The 22,695-nt window shown below is 36.8% G+C and overlaps 1 protein-coding gene and 1 non-coding gene across 6 annotated transcripts in view; both read right to left on the minus strand.

Moving 5' to 3' along the window:
* The window catches only part of LRFN5 (leucine rich repeat and fibronectin type III domain containing 5), a 422,713-nt gene that overhangs the window by 257,179 nt on the left and 142,839 nt on the right, over window positions 1-22,695 (minus strand). The window lies entirely within an intron of this gene.
* On the minus strand, window positions 1,474-1,579 carry LOC136377839 (U6 spliceosomal RNA). Its single transcript, XR_010746461.1, has one exon. It is a non-coding gene; the product is annotated as a U6 spliceosomal RNA (small nuclear RNA).

A 22,695-nucleotide genomic window follows, 5' to 3' on the forward strand; every position in this document is an offset into this window, starting at 1 on the left:
TTATTTGTCAGGTAATTAAGTCCAATAAAGAATATACAGTGTTTCCTTCTGACAGATGAGGAAATTTAGGCTTAAAAAAACCAAATAGGCCCTGGCCGGTTGGCTTAGCGGTAGAGCGTCGGCCTGGCGTGCGGGGGACCCGGGTTCAATTCCCGGCCAGGGCACATAGGAGAAGCGCCCATTTGCTTCTCCACACCCCCCCTCCTTCCTCTCTGTCTCTCTCTTCCCCTCCCGCAGCCAAGGCTCCATTGGAGCAAAGATGGCCCGGGCGCTGGGGATGGCTCCTTGGCCTCTGCCCCAGGCGCTAGAGTGGCTCTGGTTGCGGCAGAGCGACGTCCAGGAGGGGCAGAGCATCACCCCCTGGTGAGCAGAGCGTCGCCCCTGGTGGGCGTGCCGGGTGGATCCTGGTCGGGCGCATGCGGGAGTCTGTCTGACTGTCTCTCCCCGTTTCCAGCTTCAGAAAAATACAAAACAAACAAACAAACAAAAAAAAACCCAAATAACTTCTTCAAGATGACTGAATTAAGAGATAGATACATAACCATAGCCAGTTCACAGCCCACTTTGGATGTTAATAGTTCATTTGGGAGTGCAGCCTGGTAAGCTCTATGCTTTCAACTTACTGGTACTGTATACCACAATACTAACAATAACAATCACCATCACCTTGTATTTGAATAAATACATTCCCACTGGTATTTAGGTAGCAACTCTACTTATTTTTGCCATGAGTAATGAAGTTAAAGAATTAAATTTGGGGGATTACAGAGACTTGGATCCAAGCCTTGCTGCTTGCATGTTCCAATTTTGTAGCTTTTGATTCATTCATACATAAGATTTTTCATTCTTGGTTTCTTTGTGTATAACATAATTTTCTTAATCATATATGATTTTGTCTCATAGAGGATATATGGCACTATCAGGAGACATTTTTAGCTGTTATGAGTAGAAAGTTTTACCGTCATCTAGCAGGAGAAGGCCGGGGGTGTTGTTAATACTACTGCAATGCAGAGGAGAGTCTCCCACAACAAAGAATTACCCTGGCCCAAAAATCAATGCTGCTGAGGTTGACAGAATCTGCTTTTAAGCAATAAGCAATGCCTATTAGACTTATAAAATATGTAAAATGTCAACCTCAGGACTAGACACAAAATAAACAATGAAGGATAATGTAACCCTTAGCATGAATTTGACTGTAAGCAATAAAAGTCCTACTTAAACTCCTTTAAAGAATAAAAAAAATATTATTTGAAAAAAGAGGAGTTGTGGTGAGGATGGGCTTCAGCAGAGCGCAGAGGCTCAGAGGTGGCATCCTGGACTCAAGATCCCTAACTCTCAAGGGCACAGTGCTAATTCTACTGTGAAGCTTGTCCCTTCTCTATGCAGATACCAGTGAGTATAAAGCTACGTGTTTGGAGGTCCAAAGCCAGTAAAAGAAAGAAAAATACTTTTTTAAGAGGTCTTTCTCTTTTTTCAAATACAGAACATTTCATGGATTTACATGCCATCCTTGCAGAGGGGCCATGATGATCTTCTGTGTATCTTTTACAATTTTAGCATATGTGTGCACAGAGGGTACTATAATTCTCTTTTATGTACAAAAATGTGCAGTTCCAGATGTGCCCAGGAAAACTGTTTTCTACATAGATTGCCCAGGAAAACTGTTCTCTACATAGATTGACTCATCTAAGCATACTCTGAGCCATTCTTATGGTTTAAATGTGTTTAGCTTAGGCTAACCAGATGGAGTATAATGGAAAGTAAGTGTGGAGTGGGGAGGACAGTCACAATGCCCAGAACTTCTAATTCTTACCATTGCTATCTTTTATCCTTCTTTATTTATAAACACGGACACCTTGAAATACTAACCTATCGGCTTAAGAAACAATGCCAGAAAAGTGTAAGAAAATAATTGCTGATGTTTTGAGATTGTTTTTACGGAGCAAAATATATAAAGTAAAAGAAGCTATAAATGGGCAATTAATGGGCTTGACAACAAAGTTCGAAAGACTTAGGGAGAGTATAAAACTTGGAAAAGTAAATTTCATCAGAAGAAAGATTCCACTGAGAAATATAACCCGAAGAAGAGAAGTTAGAGAGAAAACAAAAGAGGAACATGGGAGAAATATAAACTGTGGTTTCTGAAAGAACAGTCTCCCCTTGCAAATTACGACCAAGCGTGACATGACGTGATTTGCTTTTGTTAAAGGAGGAGGTTAAAATAAAGGCCAAGAGAGGCAGAACTGGAATTCTGATTCCTACATTATAAGCCTAATTTGAAACCCAAGATTAAGTCAATTAAACATTCCACATGACTGAATCAGAACTGAATGTTCTGATGATTCAATACAGAAGAAAGATACTACAAGAAAAAAAATTAAATGTAAAAGATCTGGGCTGAGGAAAATTCCTCTTTGATTTTTAAGCAAATCATTTCAAACTGGTCATGAGTAGTGACTTATTTAGAAAAGCACTAGATTTTGGGGATGTTTTATTCTCTCATTTATTTGTCATTCTTTCATTTTATTACATTCTTTAATATACAATTTATTTCACTTCATGGTTATGCTGCACAGGACTATGAGTATCCTGGAAATCAGTCCACCACTATTTACCTTCCCCCCCCCTCAATATTTTATATTACTCCATTAAATGCCTCAGTTTTGAAAATTTAAAGAATATTTGAGGATATAAACTGAAATGTTCTGGGAAATTATGATGATGTTTAGAACATCAGACTAAAAAATTAAAATACCACTGACATCTGCATATTAGAAAATAACAAATGTTTGTTCAATTAAACTGCTATTAGAGTAAAACACTAATAACTCACTATGGCAAAGAGAAGATTTTTTAAATTATTTTTTATTTTGAAATTAAATTTAATGGGGTGACATTGATTAATAAGGGTATATAGATTTCCTGTGAACATCTCTATAGCATTTGAACTGTTGATTGTGTTGTGTGTCCATTACCCAAACTCAAATCATTTTTTGTCACTGTATATTTGTTCCTCTTTTTTCCCCTCCCCCCATCCCCTCTCTTTGGTAACCACTTAACTTTTATCTATGTCCATAAGTCTCAGTTTTATATCCTATCCATGTGTGAAATCATATAGTTCTTAGCTTTATCTGATTTATTTATTTAACTTAGTATAATGTTCTAAAGGTCAAACCATAATGTCATAAATGGCAATATGTCATCATTTCTTATGGCTGAGCAGTATTCCATTGTATGCATGTGCCACGTCGTTTTTATCCTGTCCTCTATCAAGGGATACTTTGGTTGTTTCCATGTCTTGGTCACCGTGAACATGGGGGTGCATATGTCTTTGTGTACTAAAGTTTTTCAGTTTTTTGGTTAGATATCTAGTAATGGATTTGCTGGGTCATATGGTAATTCTATTAATTTTTTGAGGAACCACCATACTGTCTTTCATAATGACTGTATCAGTTTACATTCCCACCAGCAGTGAATGAGGGTTCTTCTTTTCTCCACAGCCTCTACAAAAAGAGGAATTTGATCTGAAAGTTAACAAGAAATTGTTTTGAAATAATAAAAGCTATTATTTTATCGACCATTTTGTATGATAATTATGTGTCAATTATTATGTCTTTGGCTTTGTAGGAAAATAAATTAATATGCTGATGCTGGTAAAAGCTGATGACTTAATGTAAATCCTTAAAAAGAGGCATAACCAAATATGTGGGCCATCAAAAAGAAAGAGAAACAAACACCTATGTGCATACTATGAATAATAATGTTAATAATGACTATAAAGGCCCGTTCCTACCCATTCACATCCCACTCACTGAGTAATCCTTATGTGTCCTCATCCACATTAAGAAGAGCTTCTCAGCAATTATATTCCTATAGACAAAATGATCAGGTTAAAAATTATGGCATTTCAAATACCAGAGCAGTCAAATATATCAATATTGTTCTACATGGCTTGCATATTTTTTCTTATTATTAATGTATTTATTAAATATTTTTCATAAATCATATTCTTCAATTATTTACTTCAAAATTTTTCAAAGATTTGTTTTTGCACACAAATCTTTACTCTAACTGGAAATTACCTGACATTATAATAATCACAAATTTCAACTAGTTTCAAGTTGATAATCAAGTGTTCCCAAAGCATTATTAATAATTCATTCTTTCCCCTGCTGATCTGCAAATATCCCTCTATCAAACATAGTTCTTATATTTATGTGATTTTTAATAGTTTTGTCTTTCATTAGACTCTGTCTTGACTATCTCAGTGCTCATGCTACATTGTTTTAATTACTAAAGTTATATGACAAGTTTTGCTATTTAATTTGATCATTTTTTTAAATGTATCTTGGCTCTTCTTGATCTTTTTAATTCTATTAATTTTGTAAATGTTAAGTTTCATAGAATAACATAATTTTGTTTGGAATGGCATTTAATCTACATATCAATTATAGAAGAAGGTATTTAGGAATAAAACTAAGCACATTTGCATTAACAGAAAACCAAAATATAAAATATGTTTTTTAGAAAATTATAATCTTTGGAGGAATTTTTAATTCCTTCTTGAAAGACATTATATATAAAAAAATGGAGATATCTCTGGTTCACAGTAATAAGACTGCTTTGACAAATATTCTCTTAAGTGATCACTCATGTCTCTATATGTCTTGCATATTCCTCACATTTAGTTCCATTGTCTTATGTGTAGTTTCTTCACTTCTACCTTAATTTCACCAATTTTTTCTTTTATTGTGTCTAAATTGATGTTTATTAGATTATCCATTTTCACATTATTTTTTATTTTTTGAAGTTTCATTTGGTTCTTTTCTTACTTTGTCTATCTCCCATAGTTTTCTATTCCTAAGACTTCTTCCATGTAAACACATACACACACCATACATACACACATACATATAAACACATACTTTCACTTGTACTGGTTTATCATTCCTGACGTTGTTCTAAGATCTGAAACACTGAGAATCTCATTCTATTACTTCTGCTTAGTATTATTGTCTCATTATAGTGTTCTTTTTCTCATGTTTTCTGATGTTGAGTTTATATTAATGAAATCTTATCTGTAAAACTTATTTGATCCCTATATTTAAAGAAAGTTTCTTTAGAGAGAAACTATGATTGCTTCTGCCAGCTATCTCTAAGCACTAAAGATCAGGAACTAATTTAAAAACAATTTAAAGCTTAAAAAGTTTTGAAACCAAAATTATGATAAAATTCGGGTCACAAATATAATTCATGTGTCAATTTGAGGTTTTAAATTCTAGGAGAATATCTCTCTACCAACCTACTTACATACCTCCCAGAGGCCCAGTGCTAAAAAGTCAAGGCAGAAAAATTTGCTTATATTTTCCCTCTGTGTAGAGGCTCTTTTCTTCTCGCATTCACTAAGCATATCACTCTCCAGGACTTTGGTTTTAAAAAGGCATCTCCTATGAGTCATCCAATATTATAATGTCCTGGCCTAGTCTCCTTTCTCCTGTACCATAGGCATCATACAAAAAAAAAAAAAAAAAAATATCAAAATCCTTCAAAAGCAAAAAGAAAGTTTATAAATTGCTTATCTCTCTGTATGTTCCTATAGTCACTTCATTTTCTTTTGCTTCAGTTAATATCTATTAGTTTTCTGCCAGGTGTGTGTAAAAGAGAGAGAGAGATTTTGAAAATTTTCTTGTTTACATTAAAATATTTTTTCAGGATATTTGGTCTTCCTTTCTGACAGAGAGATGCTTATAACTAAAATTTAAACATACATATTTTCAAATTGTTATTTTTGAGTGATTTTCATAATTAAGAGTCATTAAATTATACATCATTAGTAAATGTAAAAGGCAAATGAACTGCATTCTATGTTATATTTTTTACTTGATAGTTTAACAGAGTGAACTATTGTTACCTTCATAAAACAGTGCTTTACATTGTTACTCTAAGCACATTTGCATTAATAGAAAACCATCTACTAAGAACATATTTGAAAGACTACAACCACATTAGCTATTTCAAAAAAGATTCAGGAAATATATACTACATGCTTTCTCAGACTTGACTCTGAGATAATTTTCATAGTCCATGATTCTGGTATTTGCCATTAATAAAATTTTGTTAATTTGATGTCCTCTCAAAACGCTTTTGAACGAAGGCTCTTCATCAAGATCTAGAAATATTTCATAGTGATGTCAACACTAATGAGCAGCATTGATACTACCATGTAGTTTCAAATTGCAGTACAGAAATTACTCATTTAATGTATTAATATACCTGCTTTAGAAATGCTTTGCCAAAACAATTTTGATTTACAGTTTTTATAAATTATAAATTACACAATATATCATTTCATAAAAAACAACTATGTATTCTTTCATGATATTTGAATTTAGAATAGGTAATAATTTGTATGTAACATTTCAGTTCATCTATCCCCAGAGGGAGAAATCTAGAATCAGACCTTGTCTTTCTGTGTTATGGTTTGTTTAGTTTGTCTCACTTTTTATTTTTATTTTTTTGGTTATTGTTGTTTGTTACTTCACATATGCTTACAGGTAGTCATAAAATAACTGATTAGGTTAGGATACATTACATATTCCCTTATATTTTTAGATTGGGGTAAATTTTATATTTAGGCAAAATTGAGACAAATCTACTTAGACTAATATTTCTAATACAAAGCTAAAATAAGTTTTTATTCTTCTTTAATGTTTTCATTACTTGAATTTTGTGGATACATATTTTAAAGATGTATCCAAACTCAATTCCAAACAAGTATAAAGTGAAGAAAGATGGATGGTACACATACAAAAAGAAATTAAGTACTATAGTTAATGCTATAAAAAAGACTAGCAGGTGAGCTCTTTAATAAGTATAAAATGTTTCTTTAACACATGTTGAAAACTAAAGCAAAATATGAGAAGTGGAGTTCATAAGTGGAAAATATATAAATTATTTTCCTAATATACTATACACACACACACACACACACACACACACATACACACACACACACCATGTGGAAAGTAAAAAGTGATTTCAGCCTGACCAGGCGGTGGCGCAGTGAATAGAGCATCGGACTGGGATGCGGCAGGACCCAGGTTCGAGACCCCGGGGTTGCCAGCTTGAGTGCAGGCTCATCTGTCTTGAGCAAATAGCTCACTAGCACGGACCCAAGGTCACTGGCTCAAGTGGGGGGTTACTCAGTCTGCTGAAGGCCCATGGTCATGACACATATGAGAAAGCAATCAATGAACAACTACGGTGTCACAAAGAAAAACTGATGATTGATGCTTTTCATCTCTCTCCGTTCTTACCTGTCTGTCCCTATCTATCCCTCTATCTGACTCTCTCTCTGTCCCTGTAAAAAAAAAAAAGTGATTTCAAGTTCTAGTTCTTAGAAACCCAGTGGGATTCCAGGTCTGGGATCTAAAAATATACAAGAAAAATCAGAATCACCTAATTTAACAAATAAGCAAGGAAGAATACTGAGTTCTAATTGAAAAGAGTCCAGAAGAAACTACAAGAGTTTTTATAGGGTGAAATAGAGGTAACGTATATATAGTGGTACTCAATTAATTAAAGCAGTCAACTAAACCAATAAAAAACACATTGATTAAGTTTTGAGGTTGCTAAGACATTAAAATATTTTTAAAACTTAAAAAAAAATGAAAAGATTTAAGCATCTCTCTTGCTTTTTCTTTACAAATGTTTTTTACAGGTTTACTATACTGTTCTTTTTTTTTTGTAAAATGTATGTTTGAAGTTTCCTGTAATAGAGATAACAACATTATTTAAAATATAATACTAAATGGTCCCTAGCAGGGATTTTTAACCCTGAAATGACAATTTTATCAAATGTTTTATCAGTGAAAAACAAGTACAAGTATATAATAATCTACTGTCCAGTTCTGTATGTAACTGAATGTAACTGAGTCTTTTTTGATATCAAAATTGGTTTTGATAATTTAATTCTATAATTTATATTCACTTTTTTTTTTAACAGAGACAGAGAGAGTCAGAGAGAGGGATAGATAGGGACAGACAGACAGAAACGGAGAGAGATGAGAAGCATCAATCATCAGTTTTTCATTGCAACACCTTACTTTTTCATTGATTGCTTTCTCATATGTGCCTTGACCATGGGGCTCCAGCAGACCAAGTAACCTCTTGCTCAAGCCAGCGACCTTGGGTACAAGCTGGTGAGCTTTGCTCAAACCAGATGAGCCCACGCTCAAGCTGGCGACCTCAGGGTCTCTAACCTGAGTCCTGCACATCCTGGTCTGATGCTCTATCCACTGTGCCACTGCCGGATCAGGCTATATTAACTTTTATATGTCATATTATTGCTTAAACCAGTTAACCCTTTGTTATTTAAGCATTAGCAGCTGTTTAGTTTTTTAATACTTATAAATTTGGTGAAGAACCATCTAATTAGTCATTCAAGAGCCAGAAAACTTATTTGTAGTAGGACAGAAAGTTATACATTATGTTTTGTGGCAATATCATCTCTGTCACAACTACTCTAAAACAGCACAAAAGCTGTCATAGATGACATGCAAATCAATGAGCATAAACATGTTCCAATAAAATTTGGTTTACCAAATGAGTAGGCTGGATTTGGCCCATGCTGTTTGACAACTAAAAAAATAAATAAATAAATTACTGCAAATTAGTAAATAATGTTGACAGAAAAATAGGAAATAGATAAGAAGATGAAGTCCAGGAGTTGATGTCAACATGTATGAAAATAAAATAAATAGCAAGGACAGTATTTTAATTCAGTGAAAAAAGGATTATAAATTTCACCAATTTAATTATTAATGGCAACATATAAAATATTCATTAAGAAAAAGAATAACTAAATCCTTCATCACATTATTTACAAAAGCACATACATATTGCTTAAATATTTAAATATGCAGAATAAAGCAACGAAGCAAAAATACTCTTTAAAATACTTTAAAAATACTGCATATATTCATGAGCATTCAATGATTTGGGAAGAGTTTCTAATACACTTGTACTAATATTTGTGATGTAGGAAGCAGGAAGTATATATAATTTAAAAGAAAAGATAATGCAGTAACAAGGAAAGGATTTGGATGGTGGTGAATGCCTGTGGCATCCCAACTTATATTCCTGCCTTCTTTGTTAGAAACAGAGACCTGCTTTTAAGTCTGCCATTCTGCCAAAAATGTAAAATACTACATTTGACAAACTATGTTATAGAATATAACACAGCAATATCTACCATCTACCCAGTGTAATATTGGCAGGAAAAACAAATATGTGCATTTAAGAACAATTTTTTCTTAAAGGTTTAGAGCGCACTTAACTCCTCTTCTTCCTGCTTCCAGGTGTCTGGAATTAATGACTGAAATTCCAGCCTGTGATAGTGCCCAGAATAGAATATACTAGTTTGGCAGAGGGCATGGGAGACCTGGAACCAAGATCACAGTAGAAAGCCACCAATACATGCACTGCCTACCGACTATATGTTTCAATATATTATTATTTTGAATATTTTATTCAATGTAGCCAAATCTAGCACTAACTAACAATTAGAAAATAATACATATAAAAACAAAATGAATAGGAGAACATATTTGACAATACATCTGATAAAGGGTTAATAACCAAAATTTATAAAGAACTTATAAATCTCAACACCAGGAAGACAAACAATCCAATCAAAACTGGGCAAAAGAAATGAATAGACATGTCTCCAAAGAGGACATACAGATGGCCAATAGGCATATGAAAAAATGATCAAAATCACTAATCATTAGAGAAATGCAAATTAAAACCACAATGAGATATCATCTCACACCAGTCAGAATGGCGCTCATCAACAAAACAACACAGATTAAGTGCTGGCAAGGGTGTGGAGAAAAGGGAACCCTCCTGCACTGCTGGTGGGAATGCAGACTGGTGCAGCCACTGTGGAAAACAGTATAGAAATTCCTCAAAAATTTAACAATCAAACTGCCTTTTTACCCAGCTATCCCACTTTTAGGAATATACCCTAAGAACGCCATAGAACTGTTCCAAAGGAGAAATGCACCCCCATGTTTATTGCAGCATTGTTCACAATAGCAAAGATCTGGAAACAGCCCAAGTGTCCATCAGTGGATGAGTGATTAAAAAGCTTTGGTACATATATACTATGGAATACTACTCAGCCATAAGAAATAATGACATAGGATCATTTACAATAACATGGATGGACCTTGATAACATTATACGGAGTGAAATAAGTAAATCAGAAAAAACTAAGAACTATATGAATCCATACATAGAGGGGACATATAAATGAGACTCAGAGACATGGACAAGAATGTGAGGGTAATGGGGGGGTAAGGGGGTGGGGAGGGGCGAGGAAGGAGAGAGAGGGTGTGGGGGAGGGGAGGGGCACAAAGAAAACCAGATAGATGGTGACAAAAGACAATTTGACATTGGGTGAGGGGTATGCAACACGATCAAATGTCAATAATCTGGAGATGTTTTCCCTGAACATATGTACCCTGATTTATCAATGTCATTGCATTAAAATTAATTAAAAAAACCCAAAAAACCAAAATGAATAGCCAATAAATACATGAAAAGATTGTCAAACTCAAAGTAACAGTAAGGTATTAGACAATATGCATCAAATTGATAAAAATTTGAACAAGTGATAATAACAGCAGATGACCTGGACATTAAGGGATAGTTCACATGTAGCCAGAGATTGTGATTTTTGATAGACTTTTTAGAAACCAAATGGGAAACATTAACAAAATCTTTGACCCCAAAATTTCTTCCTGGGAATCTATATCATTCACAAAATAATAATTTAAATATTTAAGCATAAAGTATAGGTTCTCTGTTACAGAAAGTCTGTAGTAGTAAAAATCAACAGAAACAGTGTAAATGATATTGATCAGTATATAAAATAAATTATGGCCAGATTCATTGTGAAGAAATTTATGAAAAAAATGGATCTATACTAGTTGACATGAGAGGATTTCCATTGTGTTTAAATAATGAATTATATATTATGAGCCTAAATTTATAAAAGCTAGCAGTGATAATATATGCATAGAGTTTTGGTATGCTCAATGGATATGTAAAACATTTGTCTTGTACAATATACAAAAAGTTCTATATATAAACTATGCAAATATCATTTACTGTAAATAAGTGATACATGAGCATAAGGAGACATAGAAAATCCAAAGCATGTTGTCATAATTACCTGGGGTAGAGAAAGAGTATGATGTGGAAAAGAGCTAAGCAAAGACAAAATAAAATAAAAAAATTACACTAGTTGGACAGAGGTCTTTACAGTGGTTTATCTAATACAATCATTGTTTGGTGTTTGTGTATGTGTGCATATAAGTGTGTGTGTGTGTGAAAATGAGAAAGAAATAATCACCAATACACTAATAGTTATTTCAAAATGATTACTAAAGTTATTTCATAATGCAAAATGGTATGTATTATTTTGGTGTAAGGATTTTAACCTCAAATTGTATTAATTGCATTTCTAAACAATTAAAAAATTACCATAGTGACCTAAAAATATTCACAAACCAGAATAAGATGCTATGAGAAGTGGATACACAAATTAGAGTTGTAATATTGAAGCAGTAAAAACAAAGCAAAATAAAAAAACTCTCAGCAAACAAAAGGCCCAGACTTGATGGCTTACCAGTGAATTTTACTACAAACATTCAGAGAATTAACATTTAGCCTTCTCAAACTATTCCAAAAAATTCAGGAAGAAGGAAAACCCCAAGCTCATTTTAAAGGCCAGCATTATTCTAATTCCAAAACCAGATAAAGATAACAAAGAAAAAAAGTATAGGACAACAGCCCTGATGAACATAAATACTAAGATCTTCAACAAAATATTAGCAAGCCAGATCTAGCAATACATTAAAAAGGCCATACACCGTGATCCAGTAGGGTTTATTCTTGGGATACAAGTTTGGTACAACATTCACAAATCAATAAATGTGACAGACCACATAAACAAAATGAAAGATAAAAATTGCATAATCATATAATTAGATGCAAAAAAAAAGCAATCATGCAAGAAGAAATAAAAAGCATCCATATTATAAAAGAAGAAGTAAAATTGTAATTATTTGAGGTGGCATGATACTGTATAGAGAAAACCCCAAAGATTCTACCAAATGCTAATAGAACTGCCTGACCTGTGGTGGTGTAGAGGATAAAGCGTTGACCTAGAATGCTGGGGTCACTGGTTTGAAACCCTGGGCCTGCCAGATCAAGGCACATATAGGAGTTGATGCTTCTTACTCTTCCCCTTCTCTCTCTCTCTGTCTCTCTTCTGTCTAAAATGAATAAATAAAATCTTTAAAAAAATAAACAAAAAAACTAATAGAAATGATAAATGAATTCAGTAACTTTGCAGAATACAAAAAATATTCAAAAATCAGTGTCAGTATTTTACACCATTGATGATCTATCAAAATGATAAACTAAAAAAGAAAAATGCCATTCATAATTGCTTCAGAAATAATAATATTTAAAAATAAATTAACCAAGAATGTAAAAGACATGTACTCAGAAAATTATAAAACATTTAAGGAAGAATCTGAAGATACAAATAAATGAAAACATGTACTGTATTCATGGATAGGAAACACTAACATCATTAAAATTTCCATATTACCCAAAGCAATCTATAGATCCAAAGCAATTTCTATTAAGATATGAACTAGAACTTTCACTGAACTAGAATTATTACAAAAATTTATATGGAACCACAAAAAACTGAACAGTCACAGCAATCTTGAGAGGAAAAAAAGTGGGAATAATCACACTACCTGAGATTAAACTATACTACAAAGCCATAATAATCAAAGTACAATAGTAGTGGCAAAACAAATAAAAAACAAAAAAAACAGACATAAAGATTAATGGAAGACAATACAGAGCCCAGAAATCAACTCAGAGCCCAGTCATTAATAATTAACAAAGGAGGCAAGTACATACAATGAGGTAAAGATATTCAATAAATGATGTTGGAAAAATTGAACAGATAAATACAAAAAAAAATAAAAACAAATGAAAATAAAGTGCCTTCATACACTAAACACAAAAATATACTCAAAATAGATTAACGACTTAAATGTAAGTAATGACACCATAAAAATCCTAGAAGAGCCTGACCAGACGGTGGCACAGTGGATAGAGCATCAGACTGGGATGCAGAGGACCCAGGTTCGAGACCCCAAGGTCGCCAGTTTGAGTGTGGCTCATCTGGTTTGAGCAAAAGCCTACCAGCTTGAACCCAAGGTCGCTGGGTCCAACAAGGGGTTACTCGGTTTGCTGAAGGCCCGCAGTCAAGGCACATATGAGAAAGCAATCAATGAACAACTAAGGTGCTGCAACATGCAATGAAAAACTAATAATTGATGCTTCTCATCTCTCTCCATTCCTGTCTGTCTGTCCCTGTATATCCCTCGCTCTGACTCACTCTCTGTCTCTGTAATAAATAAATAAATAAATAAATAAATAAATAAATAAATAAATAAATAAAAAAGACTTAAAAAATACTCTAATAAAAAATAATTTTTTAAAAATCCTAGAAGAAAATATAAGCAGTAAAATCTTGGACTGTTTTTATACCAATATTCTTTCTGATGTCCGTCCCTGGGCAAGGAAAACAAAAAGAATAAAGAACAAATGGGACTGTATCAATCTAAAAATTTTTTCTGCATAGCAAAAGAAAGCATCAACAAATAAAAATACAACCCACCAAATGGGAGAATATATTTTCTGATACATCTGATAAGGGATTAAAGTCCAAAATTTAAAATTTATAACTAGATACCTAAAAAATAAAACTAAACAAACAAAAAGCAGCCCCACTAAAAAAATAGGCAAAGGACCTGAATAGACATTTTCTAAAGAGGACATACATATGAAAAGATGCTCAATGTAATTAATCATCAAAAAAATACAAATTTGAACCACAATGAGGTATCACCTCACCCCTGTCAGAATGGCTCCCATCAACAAACCCACAAACAACAAGTGTTGGTAAGGGGTGGAGAAAAGGGAACCCTGGGCACTGTTGTTGGGAATATAGATTGGTACAGCCATGAGGAAAGCAGTGTGGAGTTACCTCAAAACATTAAAAGTGAAAATGCCTTATGGTGCAGGAATTCCACTACTTAGAATTTATCTGAGGAAACTCAAAACACTAATTCAAAAGAACATATGCACCCCTATGTTCATATTCACTGTAGCATTTTTTACAATAGCCAAGATTTACAAGCAACCCAAATGCTCATCAGTAGACAAGGAATAAAAAAGCAGTTGTACATGTACACAATGAAATACTACTCAGCTATAAGAAGGATATTGTATCTTTTGTGACACCATGGATACACTGGAGAGTATTATGCTAACTGAAATAAACCAGTCTGAGAAAGACAAGTTCCATATAATTTCACTGAATTGTGGAAGGTAACGAACAAAATGAACAAGCAAAATATGTAGAGACAGACTCATTCATAGAGAATGGGCTGACAGCTGTTGGGGGTAGGGGCTGGATGAGGAGGGTGAAGTGTTTGAGCAAAAAGGACAAAATACAAATCAGAAAAACTCATGGACACAGATGACAGTGTGGTGCTTGCCTGGGTCGAGGGAGATGGAAGAGGCTATAGGGGACATAAATGGTGATGGACAAAGACTTGATTTTGGAAGGATGAAAACACAATATTGTGTACAGAGATGTGGAGCTGTGTTATTAAATTGGACTCTTGGAACTGAAGTAATTATGTTACTAATTGTCACCCTGTGGGGAAAATTGTTATGTTAGTCTTGCTTGAGGGTACCTGTTGTAAGCACTTTGCCTGATTGCTGCATGGGCACATAGCAGTGCCACATGTGTATGGTTTATATACGGTTGTGAGTGCTATATCTGGCTGGCAATTATCTCAGATTGTTCTCCTACCACCATGAAATGTGGTTTTCCCAGCTCCCTAACCTTTCACTGCAAAAAACAGATTTTCCTTTGTTTATTGGCTCTTTCCCTTTTGTTGTTTATTCACTCACCTCTCTTTGCAAGTCTCCAATAAATGGGAATGGCCTAATGCTTTCAGGCTACACAGTTTCTCTACTGCCTGCCTAAATTCAGGGAGAACCTGCCTGGCCTCAAATACCAGCATTACATATCCTAATAAATTTAATTTAGAAAAGGAACGAATCACTCCTCCAGATAAAGAACTAAGACTAGCTGATGTACTTACTGAAGGCAAAGGAAATACATGTGGACAAGTCCTGCCGGGGGTGAGGACGATGGAGACGCACAGAACCGACTTCGGGAACCAGGTTCAGTGACGCAGATCCACTTTATTCAGGAAGTAAGCTAGCTTATATAGATGGGTTCAGCCAATAGGATGTTACAGTGTGTCCTCTCATAGCCAATGGCTGAAAAGATCAGGGAGCTGCGTGGTTGGCGCTAAGTCACTTCCTTATAGCAGGTGAGCTTCCTTCATGGGTATGCCCAGGAGGCTTCTGGGAGCTGGGGTATTCTCACAGCATTGCATCAGCTGCAGCTGCTAGGAATGCGATCTGCACTTCATCCACATCTCCCCCTTCTCTTTGAATTAAGTCCAATTGGACTTGATGAATGACAGCTTGCTGTTGTTGTAGCTTCTGAATTCTACGCATTATGGAACAGAACCCTAGTAGAAGTAAAACAACTATAATACCTATTATACTATATGCTAATAGATTAGTTAGATTAAACAATGAGGCAGGTTTCTGTAATGTTTGACTAGTTAGGAAATAGAATGTGGGTCTTGAACAGGGGATTCCTCCCAGGGGTTGGGATGTCATTTCCCTCCCATTGTGTTACAGAGACCTTCTAGGTGGAATTAAACACAGTTCCATTTTGATTGTAAAAAATGGACATAGGTCCATGCACGCCCCCTTCACACAAAGGTCCCAATGTCCAAACATAGAACGGATGGCTTTCCATGGGCTGCATACTGCATATGGTTGCAAGGCACATTACACAAATTACAGCAATATGACAAATCATACAATTTCAACAATTAAAAAGGTACATTTCACCAGCTTCTGAGCACTTTGCCAAAAGCACAAAATGTCCTCAGCCTTCATTCTGGCCATGGAAAAAGCTTCCCAGGGCAGAAGAAGGGTCTCCAGCAAAGCCGCCCCCCACCCTGATCAAGGTATTTCACATTGTCCAAAATCCGTAAGTCCATCCAACAAAGGAGCCAGTGCTCATGTGGGTATTAGTCCAGGAAATCAGTCCATGGACATGAGGCCTCAGCCACCCCCCTCATCCCTGCTGTCCGGTAGGTTTTACACTGTCCCAAAAACGAGCACTTGGCAATGGCAGTCAGCATTTCCATCTCTGCTCTGGAGAGTATAATGGCATCCATCCCTATGTCCCAAAATGTCAGCGAACCCACCAGTGGCTTACAGGCACTCCCTGCCATTCCAGTGGCCACTTGGCAATGGAAGCCTGGCTTCTGTTCATCCTCTCAACGCAGCTGCCACTGTTTACCTTCTGGAATCTGAGAATAGCAACTCCGGCTCAATTCTCCTCATCCTCCAAAGATTAACTGAAAACACCAGCTCGTGCTGCCAGGCTTGAGCCCTGGGCTGCCACCGCCTGTGTCTGGGAGTCAGTGGTTACTATAGCACACATAAGCAAGAACAGAGCACCAGGGCCTGGGGGCCCGGCAGGGGCAATTTTCTGGGCCCACCCCACCAAAGTCTCCACATTCCCCCCAGGTGATGGGGTGCACATGCTGGCCATGAGGTCTTTTTCTGGAGTGCTGAGGATCTCCTCCCTTCAGGTGTAGTCAGTGTGGAGAAGGCCAGGGCTGTGGCTTTGGGTGGGTGAAGACTGAACCACTTAGGGTGCCCACGAAACCCTGTCAAGCAGGTTGGGGAGTTCTTGGGATCTAAACTGGCTGACAAACATAAGCATAACCTCTCCCTTGCATTAGAAGAGGGTGCAGTCCCTGCCACTGAGCTGTAGCTGGGTCCTTCCAGCGTCATTTCAGAGAGAGGGGTGGGGAAGAGAGAGAGCGAGAGATACAGAAAAATAGACAAGACAGACAGACAGAAAGAAAAAAAGACACATGGGGGCATATAGGCTGGTCCATTGATCTGCAGCACGAACACGTGTTGGAGAAAATGGCGTCTGAGAGGTTGGGGTGGGGCACTGAGCCCCAGCAGGGAATACAGAAGTAGCGACTTCCACTTTTTCCAGTGGCAGAGCTGATGGTGCAGTTAGCAATTCGGTTGGTTTTGTTTCTGCGCACTCAGCTGCAAACTCAGAGGCTAAACTACTTTCCTCCTCAGTGGAGGGGGACGAATAGGGAGGTAGGGGCTCCTCTGAAAGAGGAGCAGCCTGCAGGGCCCCAGGGACCAGTGGAGGGTTCCCAGCAGGAGCACCAGTCAAGCAGGCGTGTATTGCCAATAAGGCAGGAGTGAGGCCAAGATGGAAGGTTGCCCCCCGTGCACCTCAGCTGAACAAACACGTCGGAGAGCTCGGGCCCAAGTATCTGGGTCCCAGAGCAGCATGTCCTCAATCCAGGGATTGAGACCAGAGAGAATCTCCCAGTAAGTACAGAGATCCTTTTCACAAACTTCAACTCGCCTACTCTGCAATAGGGCCTACAGGGCTCAAGCCTGCCAGGCTCAAGCATGAGGGAGACGGTTTCCCATTGCAGAGGGTCACTCACCCATCCCTTGGATGCCAGTTAGGTTCCTGCCCCACGTTGGGCGCCAGTTGTGGACAAGTCCTGCTGGGGGTGAGGACGATGGAGACACAGAGACCCGACTCTGGGGACTAGGTTAAGTGATGCAGATCTACTTTATTCAGGAAGTAAACTAGCTTATATACATGGGTTCAGCCTATAGGGTGTTACAGTGTGTTCTTCATAGCCAATGGCTGAAAAGATCAGGGAGCTGTGTGGTTGGCGCTATGTCACTTCCTTATAGTGGGCAAGCTTCCTTCCTGTGTATGCCCAGAAGGCTTCTGGGAGCTGGAGTATTCTCATAGCATTGCATCAGCCGCTGCTGCTAGGAATGCACCCTGTGCTCCACCCACAAATACAGAGAACAGGTAGTAGAAAAAAGTAGCTATAAATCCAGCTTATAAAAATGTCATTAAGGCCCCGGCCAGTTGGCTCAGTGGTAGAATGTTGGCCCGACGTGTGGAAGTCTTGGGTTTGATTCTCAGCCAGGGCACACAGGAGAGGCACCCATCTGCCTCTCCACCCTTACCCTTCTCCTTTCCCTTTATCTCTCTCTCTTCCTCTCCCAAAGCCAAGGCTCCCCTGGAGCAATGTTGGCCCAGGGGGTGAGGATGGCTCCATGAACTCTGCCTCAAGGGCTAGAATGGCTTCGGTTGCAATGTAGCAATGCCCTAGATGGGCAGATTATTGCCCCCTAGTGGGCATGCAAGGTGGATCCTGGTTGGGTGCATTCAGGAGCCTGTCTCTCTCTCTCTCCCTACTTCTCTCTTTAAAAAAATACAAAAAAAGTGATAAAAACAAGAAAAACAGTAATTGTCATGAATATTTAATCCTTATTATGAATGTTTGAGAGTACATCTACATATACTAAGCAAACATCTTTGTTTCTTTTTTCTTTTCTCTTGTATTCCCTTGTTATGTAAAGTAAGTTCTATTGATTTTACATCAGTATCCAAGTATTTTTAATTTTACATGATAGTATTCAAGTTACAGGATTATCAGGAGAAGAGTAAACATTATTGAAGGACTTTACATCCTCATCTGGAAAAGGGATTAGAATTTGCAGTTATATTTTGGATAGCTGTATCATGTTTGGTGTAATTATAACCTTGTTATTGTTTTTATTTGGAGATTAAGTATGGTTCAGGTGTTGTGTATATGTGTCAAATTGACAAGGGAAGTCCAGATAGCTAGGTGTGTCTGCAAAGTGTATCCAGACAAGATAAGCACTTGAAATGGTAAACTGAGTAAAGTAGATGACCTTTCCCAATGTAGTTGGTCATCAGCCCATCTGTTGAGAGACCGAAAGAACCAAAAATGTGAAGGAAAGGCAAATTTCATCTCTCTGCTTGAACTGAGACATCCATCTTCTAAGGCCCTCAGACATTGGTGCTCCTGACTCTCAGACTTTCAGAATCAGACAGGGACTTATACCCTCAGCCCCCCAACTCTCAGGCCTTTGGACTCAGACTAAATAACACCAGCAGCTTTCCTGGTTCTCCAGCTTGTAGCTGACAGATCTTGGGGCTTTAGATTTCTGTAACCATATGAACCCATTCCTACATTTCTTCTCTTATACACATTTATATACTATATCCTATTAGTTCCACTTCTCAGGATAGCCATGACTAATACACAATTGAATCTTAAAATAAGATTGGCCCATGACAGATCAAAAATCAGAACCTTGCCTGACTAGATGATGGTACAGTAGATAGTACATCAAACTGGGACACAGAGAACCCAGGTTCAAAATCCTGAGGTCGCTGGCTTGAGCGTGGGTTCATCTGGCTTGAATGCAGGATCACTAGCTTGAGCGCAGGGTCGCTGGCTTAAGTGTGGAAACATAGACATGACTCCATGGTCACTGGCTTAAGCTCAAAGATCACTGGCTTGAAACCCAAGGTCACTGGCATGAGTCCAAGGTTACTGGCGTGAGCAAGGTGTCACTCCCTCTGCTGTAGCACCCCAGTAGAGACACATATGAGAAAGCAGTCAATGAACAACTTTATAAAGGACTTCCAACAAAGAATTGATGCTTCTCATCTCTCTCCATTCCTGCCTGTCTGTCCCTATCTGTCTCTCTCTCTGTGACAAACACATAAAAAAATCAGAGCCTTAATTACCACAAAATCAGATTGGAAGATGTTTCTAAGTGTGAACAAGTAAGTACTTCTGAACACTAGGTTAAGAAGCACTAAAATAACCTTAGATTTATTTAAGCAAACTCCCAATCTGGCTATCTAAAACATTTGGAGGCTGGCTTCCACAAAGTCTCCTACTACAAAAGTGGGTGCTAGAACTTATATGTGTCTGAATCAGGAAGGTGGAGAATAATAGAAATTACTTTCCATGAAGAGGGAGCTTTCAACCTTATCATTATGGTGAAAAGTTAGCCTCCTCCAGTTCAGATGATACCAACCTAGTTCTGAAGTCCAAAATACTGTTTACAATCTCAACCAGAAACACATAATTTTGTGGGTCAACTTAATGCCAACATACCTTCTAAAATACTATTCTCAATGTGATGAATGCATCTCAGAACCTGTTCTATAAAGTCAATTCATGTGTTATGTAGTCTTGGAGATGAATAAATCTTGATGTCCTACTTTCCTATATCCATATGAATCATCTACTACCAGACAACCACTGTGTAGATGGCTAAGTAAATAACTTGGTAATACAGTGAACGTATATCAGACTAATAGGAAGAAGTCACATCATTTGCCTGAAAACAATGATGATATTTAAAATTATATAAATTGTTCTCCCTCCCAAGAAATTCATAATTCTGGGAGACATTCGGTTCCAGGGTGATAAAAAATTTAATATTAAAATGTTAAAAAATATTCCTAGGAGAGCTAAATTTAGAAATACTTTATTTCCTACATATAATAAAATATAAAACAGTTATCCAATCTTTTATGATCCTGGAGAAGGAAGTAATGTCATCATGAACACTTAGGTGAACTACAAACACAGGCACACACAGAAAGAGAAAGAAAAATGAAAGTTTGTCCCCAGGAAAAATTAAATTTTAAAATGCAGCACTCTCATGTATTAAAACATTAAAAGTATGGTCATTCTATTCTAGCCTCAGAGAATGGATTGGTATCAATCATCCATGCTTACATAATTCAGGGGTCAGTGAAACAGAGTTAAGAGCCTCAATTCAGCTGTCTCTACTTTCTCCTGCTTCAAAGAGAAGACTTGGAATTGAGCAGAGGAGAAAATAATTTAATGTGAAGGACACTCTACAGTGATACACTGAATTTTAATTCAGGTAAGAGTTGATTATTCTGAAAGGTCAAAGAAGGGCTTAATATTGTTTGCAGTATTTATCGCAAGGTAGAGAATAAGTATCTCCCACTTTTACTAAGAAATCAAAATAAATGAAGTCCAAAGTCAGCCAAAGGAATAAAAATCTACAATATTATAGTGTGATTTAAAAAAATAATCATAATAATGCTGATAAAACACATCTGTTGATATTTATTATACCATCTGGTTGTATCACCTTTAGAGAAGGATGTGTGTTGGCTTCTAAAGGGTTTGACCATGAAATAATCAACATATCTGGTGCCTTTACTCTGAGAAATATTCAAAATATTCAAGGCAAGTGTTTATAAATAGTCATTCTCCCAAAGGAAAGAAGACAAAGAGCAAAAACTGCTGTGTTGCAGAACTTTTAGAAAAAGAAAACACTTTAGCTGGGTTTAGCAGTGGACAAAAAACATATCTTACTGTCACTGCTATGAAGGCCATTCTGTTTAATGAAAAAATACTAAAAAAAAAAGAAAACTAGTCAAGTAGACTGTAATAATTAATGCATCTTTTAAATAATCAGACAAAATATTTTTATTTCATGAGTCTGGAGAATAATTTGATTGTTCAAGATTAAAAAAAAAAAGACAACATTCAATGTGAGTTTAAATTTTTTCTCCAAGGAGATATTTCTGAGATAACCACTAATTATATTAAATTTCTTATCATAATATGATCACATGATGAATGAATCAGAACTCACCATTAAATATCTCTATATATCATTACATTAAAAATATTGTAAGAAATTAATTTAAATAATTAATGTCATTTAATTGTTTAATTGCTAATTAATTAAACAACTATATTCCATTTATAAATAAATATAGGAAAAATCATTAGCTACGTGCAGTCTTAAAATATTCCTAATTTTTAAATCTGGATTTTAATTCTTTCTTTCTTACATCTGTAATGCTGATGGCCAAGGCCAGACAGCTCCACACTGGATTTGAGCAGATGGTAGAGAAACTGCAAAACCAGAAAGTGTTGGGCCATTTTGCTTAATAAAGTCTCACAATGGTGGATGAGCACACGGGCAGGGGAAACTGCCTCTCAGGCAAACCAATAACAAAAGGGCCCCTCACAGTGGTGGGCAGGCCATCCACCATCCACAATCTGCAATCCCCTGAGTGCAAGCACACATAGCCTTTTATAGGCCATGCACACGTGGCACAGCCACACACTCCTGCATCAATCAGACAAAGTGCTTGTAGCTGGTAAATCAGTGAGCAAGTCTAACACAGCTGTTCCACATTCCACCCCTTTAGGGTTGATAGCCTCACAATAGGTACATTACATACATACCAAAAATGACAATTACAAAAGTGCCCTTCACAATTATCTTCCTGAGCACTCTGCCCAGAGAGTTAACTGGAGGCCCACCTCTAGCTCCCCACCTGATGGTAGATGGGAGGGCCGGTACAGTCCAGGTATGTGTCCATTGAAGAAAGTATCTTGGTGTATCTCTCCAACTGGGTGAGAAGCAGTTCATGATAGCCCAGCTGTGTGTGCAAATCACCAAAGCAAAAATTCCATTACAGGCAATGCCAATACCTGCTGCACATTGAAATGGATTGCCAATTTCACACGGGTCCTCTAGCCCCCCCAC

This window comes from Saccopteryx leptura, chromosome 6 (genome assembly GCF_036850995.1).
Source record: "Saccopteryx leptura isolate mSacLep1 chromosome 6, mSacLep1_pri_phased_curated, whole genome shotgun sequence".
Taxonomy (NCBI): domain Eukaryota; kingdom Metazoa; phylum Chordata; class Mammalia; order Chiroptera; family Emballonuridae; genus Saccopteryx; species Saccopteryx leptura.